General features: G+C 32.5%; 1 pseudogene; it reads right to left on the reverse strand.

Moving 5' to 3' along the window:
- Positions 1-1,674: 1,674 nt before the first annotated feature.
- LOC118614432 lies at positions 1,675-1,793 on the reverse strand (annotated as a pseudogene).
- Between the last annotated feature and the right edge of the window lie 6,482 nt (positions 1,794-8,275).

Consider the following 8,275-nt stretch of genomic DNA (forward strand, 5'->3'; position numbering starts at 1 on the left):
AATTGGTTTCTTCCTTTTTTTTTGTTTTTGCTTTTTTTACTTGCCATTTAAGGTATTATATTTGCGAAGAATCCAAAATATTATTGTTATATTTCATTTTCAGAAGGACTCAGACACAAAATAAAGAACAGCAAAAATAATATAGATATCTATATATTAAGTTTTATAATCTTATTTGTTTCTTTAAGACAGTCTTTTCAGTAAGTACTACTGGAAAAACTGGATATTGATATGTAAAATAGTAAAATTTGACCCCTACTCTATGGAATTCACAAAAATTAACTCAAAATGGATTAAAAACTTAAATATAAGAAAATATAAGAACTGAAACCATGAAATTCCTAGGAGAAAACAGAAAAAAAATGCTCCTTGACACAGGTCTTGGTAATGATGTTATGGACCTATCATCACAATGGCCCTTCAATGAATCATTCATCCAGGTAGTAATGCTCTTGTGAGATCCCCTCTATTTTGGCTCTGAGCTGGGACATGTGACTTGCTCTGCCATTAGAACATGTTTCATCAGTTTCTGCCAGTTTCCCAGGATCTCAGCTACAGGCTCTGGAATAAGTAGAGTGTCTCATCATGTCCCATCATATTACTGCACTTATTCATCTTCTTAATTTTAATCAGGTAAATATTAGTTGTAAATGGACTTTATGTTTTCTAGGCAAGCCAGACCCAACACTAGCACGGTATGCATCTTTCTAGCCTCTTTACTCCTTACTATGTACCTAAAATCATAATAGCAAGTCAATTATATCATCGGGCTGCAGCAAAAGATTGGTCCAGTTTTGGAGAACATGTATCAATAGTGTCATTTTCTGAATTTAGTCATCCAGGCCTGGTTGATCTTTAGCGCCCACTCTCTGCATATTTTAAAATTAATCTAATTTACCGTTTAAGCAGGGTTCAGCAGGAAAGGCATCTTTGCTCCACCTTGTGACAGATGGTATGGTTTGACCTAAAGTCGAGCATTTAAAATTGAACTTATTGTGGAATTCAATAAAAAATACAGTTAAAATAATAAAAATAATAATTGCGCAAAAATATAAAACATTCTTCTTTTGTGCATTTTTATAGTCAGTGAACACAGGAAGAGTTTGATAAAAGCTTACCGAATTCAACATAATGGCTTATCTGACTATGATAAAATCTTATAAATGACTATGACATAGATTATTAGCAAGGTTCTCATTTTTCAGACAAGGAAACTGAAGTATAGATGATTACTTAACTTGCTCAAAGCAACAGATTAAACAATACAAACTAGATATACTCTTTAAAAGAAAAAAAAAACTATAGTGATTTCTAACCTCATTTCTAATTAATTGTTTAGGAAACCTACATAAATCAATGATGATCCTAAGAATATACAGAGATGATATCCATTCCCATGTGCCTATGATGGTCGTGGAAATTGGTTCACCATATCATATAACTAAACGTTAAGTGGTTAGTTTAACTTGGTCTGGTAATCCTATTTCTGTTATTAGAGTTTGGTTTCAGATGACCAAGTGGTCTAAAAAGACATACAGATAAAACAGTTAAGAAAGGCTTTTTTGTTGTTGCAGGTTCTTTTTTTTCAAGTTGAGGCAACCCTTGGTTGACCTCACAGATTGCAAGGACCTTGTCAATTTCCAATCTCTTATTTTTTTTATTTTTTATTTTTTATGCCCACAGCACCTGGCCTTCCTAGGTGATCTCCCATCCAAGTATTAACCAGGCCCAACCCTGCTTAACTTCTGAGATCAGATGGGATCGAGCTTGTTCAGGGTAGCATGGCCATAGACAAGAAAGTTTTTTTATTCTGAAAAATAGAGACATGAGAAAGAAGTTAGCTCCTTTTACCCTCTACACATGGCTGTGTCTTCATATTATACCAAGAAATTTAAAAGGCATCATACGACCATGAGTAAGGCTAGCCTAAGGACAAAGAGCATCACAGTCAATCCTTGTTATGCACATCTTATCATGTGATATTGCTTTCTGTGATACAAATCCATGAAAAATGCAACCTGTTTAAGATTAAGACATTCAATAACTCAGTGTGAGGCCCATTTGACTTTTGGTGTCATGGGACCTGTGTCTAAAATCACAAACATAAATATAAAGTGAGAAAATTCGGTAAATCACTTGACATTTAGACATGTATGTGCATCCATTTTTATCCAGAATTATAATCCTATAGGTAGTATAGGACTGCATATCATCTATGTGTCCTTGGAATCATCATTGATTTGTATAGATTTCCTAAGCAATTAATTAGAAAAGAGGTTAGAAATCACTATTTTTTTTCCTTTAAAGAATATATTTAGTTTGTATTGTCTCATCTATGACTTTGAGCAAGATAATTAATCTTCTTTGTCTCAGTTTCCTGAATTGATGCAGAATACAGTCCAGGTGTCTAGCAGGTGGGTTCTGTTTCTTCTTCAATAGCACTACATACTCATGAAATTAAATTAAATTTAATCTTATTTTATATTCTGATACTTCGACTTTTTGTTTATTTGGAAAACCATTTATATGTGATAATTGGGAGAATAGGAAAAATATTATCTAATGCACCAAGAAATTAACTGAGAATTTTGTAAAACTTTGTAAAAACAAGTGTTAATATTGTTCAGCTGTCATTAGAGACTTGCTTCCTTGTTTGGGAGTTTGACATAATTTTGTTTTGGCAGATGTTTCATTTGGATTTTGTTCCAATAATATCAGAGCTTGATTTAACTAAAATTTATTTTAATGTGTGACTGGAAGTCAAATAACAATTCCTTACAAAGGGGCTATATAGCTGAAAGTTTTTCAACCATCCATGGCCATCTCTCTCTTAGAATCTGTTTCTATGGATACTCTCATGAGGTTTTGCTTTATGAGAAGAAATACAGACAGCAAAAGTATAAGGTAAGCCTAGAGAGAAATACTGTAGAAATTATCTAAGTGTGAAATATCTGGCAGATAATAACAACCTACACAGGGAGTTATTTTAAACAAGAAGAGCAGCACAAGGACCTTAACACTAAAAGGCAAAGATGAATCCAAGAAGAAAAATCTGAGTTTGATAATGAGAAGGGTATGAGTTTTGGATCTAAATAGATTTGGACAGAAAGCTTATTCCTCTCACATTCCATTGCCAATTTTATTTCACTATTGTAAGTCTTAGTTCCCTCATTTTTAAAATTTAGAAAATCTATCTCATAGAAAAATATGTAGTAATAAGGAATTTCCTAAATGGCCTGTATTTTTTCCTCAGATGTAACTCATTATTATTATTATTGCTATTTTTAAAGTCTACAAAAGTAAGCAAAACCAAAATCTTAAGTCCATAAATCTCAGAATAGATAAAAAATTGCAATCAAGTGAAAAGTATTTTGACCTCTGAGCCTAAGAGAATTTTTGCTTGGAGCTCATTAATGTCTCTTGCTATACATGATTGTCATAGGCCTATATAAAATAAATAGTAAGGTATAACACTAATTTCTATTTCATCAAATGAGAAGGGATACACATATATATCTTTTCATTTAGTGAAAGTGAGCATTGGTTTTAGGAATACAAATAAGGTCAAAATAAGTTAGCTTCCTGATCTTGCTAATTCTCTATGATTCACACCCATCAAATGCATCATTTTTTAAGATAATGATATACGGAGATATGAAATGCAAACTATGATCTAGAGCATATGTCAAAGGACATGAAAGACAAAAGCCAGAACATGTAAATCCAGCAACCAGTAAGTTATAGGCACTAAAACAATATTAAACAAAGCAACGATCAAAGAAGAATATTAGTCAGCCATTACATCTAGAAATAGATAAATCTGAATTTAGATATTAGAGATGGAGAGAAGAAAATCTAATATTTTTCAAGTAATTGCTAATGCTACCAGCCACGTTAAAGATACCCTTTATTTAATATATTTAATCTCTCAATAACTCTGGGAGGTCCCATTGTCATTTCTCTTTTATAGGACAGCACTACTGTAGTCATAGGCTGGTAAGTGGCAGAGTTGAGATTAGCACTCTGATTAATCAAATCTCATGAGCTGTATTTTCCCCACATAATTATTAGTACTCTGATGGGGGGAAACATTTGAGGATTAGGTAGTGACAATTTCTAGGAAAAAAGAAGGTAAAAATAACACATTTTATGAGAAATTTAATTGAGATTACTCAAGAGTTGATCTAAATTAATCTGGTTGATATAGTCATCTGAATTCAGTAAAAATAAATTAGTTTTGAGTCAGGAAATGATAGTGTGACACATTTTATTTCAATTGAATTAATTAATTTATATAAAGTTAATATTTACATAAATTCTGGATCGATATTGGACCTTGGGAGAAGATAGCTTAAATCAAGCTGTTCTTAATTTGAAAAATAAATAAATAAATAAGTGTGATCATTTAAAAGGAAATAAATCTAGCTGCTACTGATTTATTACCAAGGAGAGAAGCACAGGAAGCTAAAAACTTTGGTTGTGACTTGTTGATTTATTGAGTTCTGGGATTAATATGTATTACCACTATTTGTAGCTGGGTAAAACAAAGGCAGATTTTACAGACTGGTAGAGTTCATATTCTGCAGAGGTGTATGCTCTTAGAGGAAAAAATCTGTTGCCAACTTTAATTTGCATTTCTTCAGCCCAGTTTGTCCTTGAACTTCCTAGTGTCTAAGTACCTGTGGGAAGTTGAGAACTATCTTAACAGCGTTAACTTAAAAATAAAGGCCAAAGTGAAAGGCAATAAGTATTTATCTGAGATAAAAAAAGAATTTGAGAAGCACTCATTCTGGCAAGAGTTCAAATAGCGTTCCATTAGGAAACAAAAGCAAGGAGTATTTATGAGAAGGAGAGGGGGAATAATTACATCAATAGAAGAAAGGTACTTCTAAACATGCAAGTAATATAATATAGTGATGCTAATTCTAAAGAATGTTGGTAATTTTTAATCTGGTAGTCATGACTGCTTTCTTATTTTTGAAAAACTATTTTTGAGGATATAACATGTCCTCAGGCCCAATCCAAGGTTATTTTGCCCTGTTTGTTTTTTGTTTTAATTAAATTTATTGAGGTGACAATAGTTAATAAAATTACATAGGTTTCAAGTGTACAATTCAGCAATACATCATATGTATATTGAATTGTGTTCACCACTTGAAGTTAAATTTTTTTCATCATCATATATTTTTCTCTGTTTTAACATTCCGAAGTGTTAAGGAGTAAATTGTTCAAAGCATCTCCTCTGGGATGGTGCCTCTGGCTCTATTTTAAAGTATCTCTGTTCCTGGCAATCTCATGTTTGCTTTGTGTGATTCCAGGCCTCAGTCCTTGGATCCCCCATGATAGATTTGTATGGAGGTCCATTGTTCAGAGAAGAAAGACCGTATGCAAAGAATAGCAAGCAGAAGTGATTTATTAGGCAGAGTACACTTGGGAGAAGTCCAAATGGGCACCTCTATAAAGCTTTGAGAAGTTAGAGTGGAGGTTTTTATATATGGTAGGGTTTCCTTGTTCTCCTGTCCCTCCTTCAAATGTGAATTTCCTGTGCTTCTCTCTGAACTTTCTCACTCTTAGCCCAGGAAAACTGGTGGTATGGGGTTGATGGGGGAGTCACTCAAAGCCGTTGGATATCTTATTGTTGAATTTACTTTCTTCCCAGGGAAAAACCAAGGTGTTACCTATAGCTGTTAGATATATTATACATTTTACTGTTTAAAGCAGTCTTAGGTCCTCATTAACCCCTCATTGTCCTTCTTCCTCCAGCTCATCTCTACCTGTCTACCTACCCTATCATCTTTGCTTATGTTATTTTTCACAGCAGCTTTGCACATATGCTCCTTTTTAGCTTTAGTATTTGTGGTAAACATATTAATGACCCCTAAAGTTGTCAACATCTTAATCCTGGAAATCTATGAATATGTTAATCTACATGACAAAGAGGACTCAGAGTTGCAGATATAAATTCCTAATCTTTATTTACTAAACTGATATCAAATTAGGGGGATTATCTTGAATTATCCATGCAGGTCCAATGTAATCACAATGTCCTTAAAAACTGAGAGTGGAAAGCAGAAGAGATAATCAGGCAGATGACAGAAAGAGAAAGTCTGAGAATAAAGTTTCTGACAAAGAGAAGGAAGAACACGTTAGCCAAGAAATGTGGGTAGCCTTTAACAACTGGAAAGAACAAGAAAGTAGATTTTCCCCCAAAGCCTCTGTAAAGGACAATAGTCTTGCACATCTCAATTTTAGCCCAGTGAGAACAGTGTTAGCTTTTTGACTTAAATAACTGTGAGACAATAAATTTGTTTTGTTTTAAGCCACTAAATTTGTGGTATTTTTCTAGTACATCAAAAGACTCCAATTTAGATTTTTCTAACTGAAGTAGAGTGCTGCTGTAACAAATACCTTAAAATATGGGAATGGTTTTGGAATTTGCAGTGAGAAAACTGGAAATTTTTTGAGGCACATGATAAAAAACACTTAGGTTGACCTGAATAGAATGTGAACAAAAATATGATTGTTAAAGTCTATGCTGCTAAGGGATCAAAAACAACAACAACAATAACAACAACAAATTCAGAGTAACGATAAATAAAGAATATACTGCCTTAGAGAATACTTAAATTGTAATGAAAAGATTATTGGTAGAAATGTGTACATTAAAGGCACTGGTATTGAGGGTTAAAAAGGAAATAAAAAACATTTTGTTATAAATTGTAAAAAAGCTGATGCTTGTTATATGTAAAGAGAAAGTTGAATAGAATTATGTAAAACAGAATTAATAAAAGGTAAAATTAAACATTCAGCTAAAAATTCCAAAGTCTTGCTCCTAGTTTATTCTTGCTGCTTAGAGTAGAATGTGAGAAAAAAGAGATTTAGATATGAAAAACCTAAAACTAATATAACTAATATAATGTTGTATACCAACTGTACTTAAATAAAACTAAAAACTGTTAGGCAAAATGGAATTTTTGTGTGATTTGAGAAATTCTCATCTTATCCAAATTATCAAAGAAATGCCAATCAGGAGATTCATTGTCAGGAAATCTGCTATAGAGAAAAAGCCAAAGATATGGCTGAGCAATCTTTTGCTAATACCTCAAAACAACAACAACAAAAAAGAATATTCAGTGACACTAAGGGCTGTTTGAAGAAATTAAACATGTGACTCATAGAGTCCCGATCATTTAAGCAAAAATCCAATAAGTTTAGATGGGTCTATCTGTGGAAGAAATGTTTTGTCCAGTGAAATGAATCCCAAAGAAATACATAGAAGACTCACACTTTTCTGGAGAACAGTTTAATAGCAGACACAGTGCCAGTTGGAGATTATCCTGCATATAGGTGAGTTCAATGTAATCATGACATTCCTTAAACTGAAAGAGGGAGGGAGAAGAGAACTGAACAAAGGTCAGTATGATTTTTAAAAAATTACCTGAAGCTACTGGCTTTAAAGAGAGGAACAAGACATGAAACAAGTGTGAGTGGGCTCTAGAAACTGAAGAAGACAGGAAAATTTTTGAGGCACACAGAAAAACACACAAACTTGTAACATGTGATACCAATTTTGTGAGACCAAACAGACTAACTTGTAGGTCCCATTTATACAATATCTACAAAATAGAAGAGAAGGAAACATTTCTCAGCTAACTGTATGATTCAAGTATTACTCTGATACTTGAAGCAGACATATAAATCTCATAAAGTTGGATATAAAAGTTAATAAAATATCAGAAAACTCAATTGAACTATGTATAAAAATAATAACACAATATAACCAAATGAGATTTATTTCAGATATGTAAGATCTTATGAAATTAAATGGTTCATTATAATTTAAAACATCAATGAATGTAATTCACTATATCAATACGATAAGGAAGCATTATCACATGATCATAACAATGAAGATGGAATAACCAAATAAATTTTGTTAAAATCCAATACCCATTGCTCATTAAAAACAAAAACAATCAATTATTTAGTAATAGAAGAAAAAATCTTTCAACTTAAAAAAGAATATATACCACCCCAAAACAACGACAACCACCACTACCACAAAATGCAACCAGTATCATAATTAAGGGAGAAAAACTGAATGCTTTCCCTGTAAGTTTGGGGACCCGAATTGAATGTTTGCTTTTACCAATGTAATTGTACAAATTAATAGAATTTCTACCCATTGCAATACAACAAGAGAGGGAAATAAAAACCATACAAATTGGAAAGAAAAAAATGAAACCAATTCTGTTGAAGATAACATGATTGTATA

This window comes from Rousettus aegyptiacus, unplaced genomic scaffold (genome assembly GCF_014176215.1).
Source record: "Rousettus aegyptiacus isolate mRouAeg1 unplaced genomic scaffold, mRouAeg1.p scaffold_m13_p_2, whole genome shotgun sequence".
NCBI lineage: Eukaryota > Metazoa > Chordata > Mammalia > Chiroptera > Pteropodidae > Rousettus > Rousettus aegyptiacus.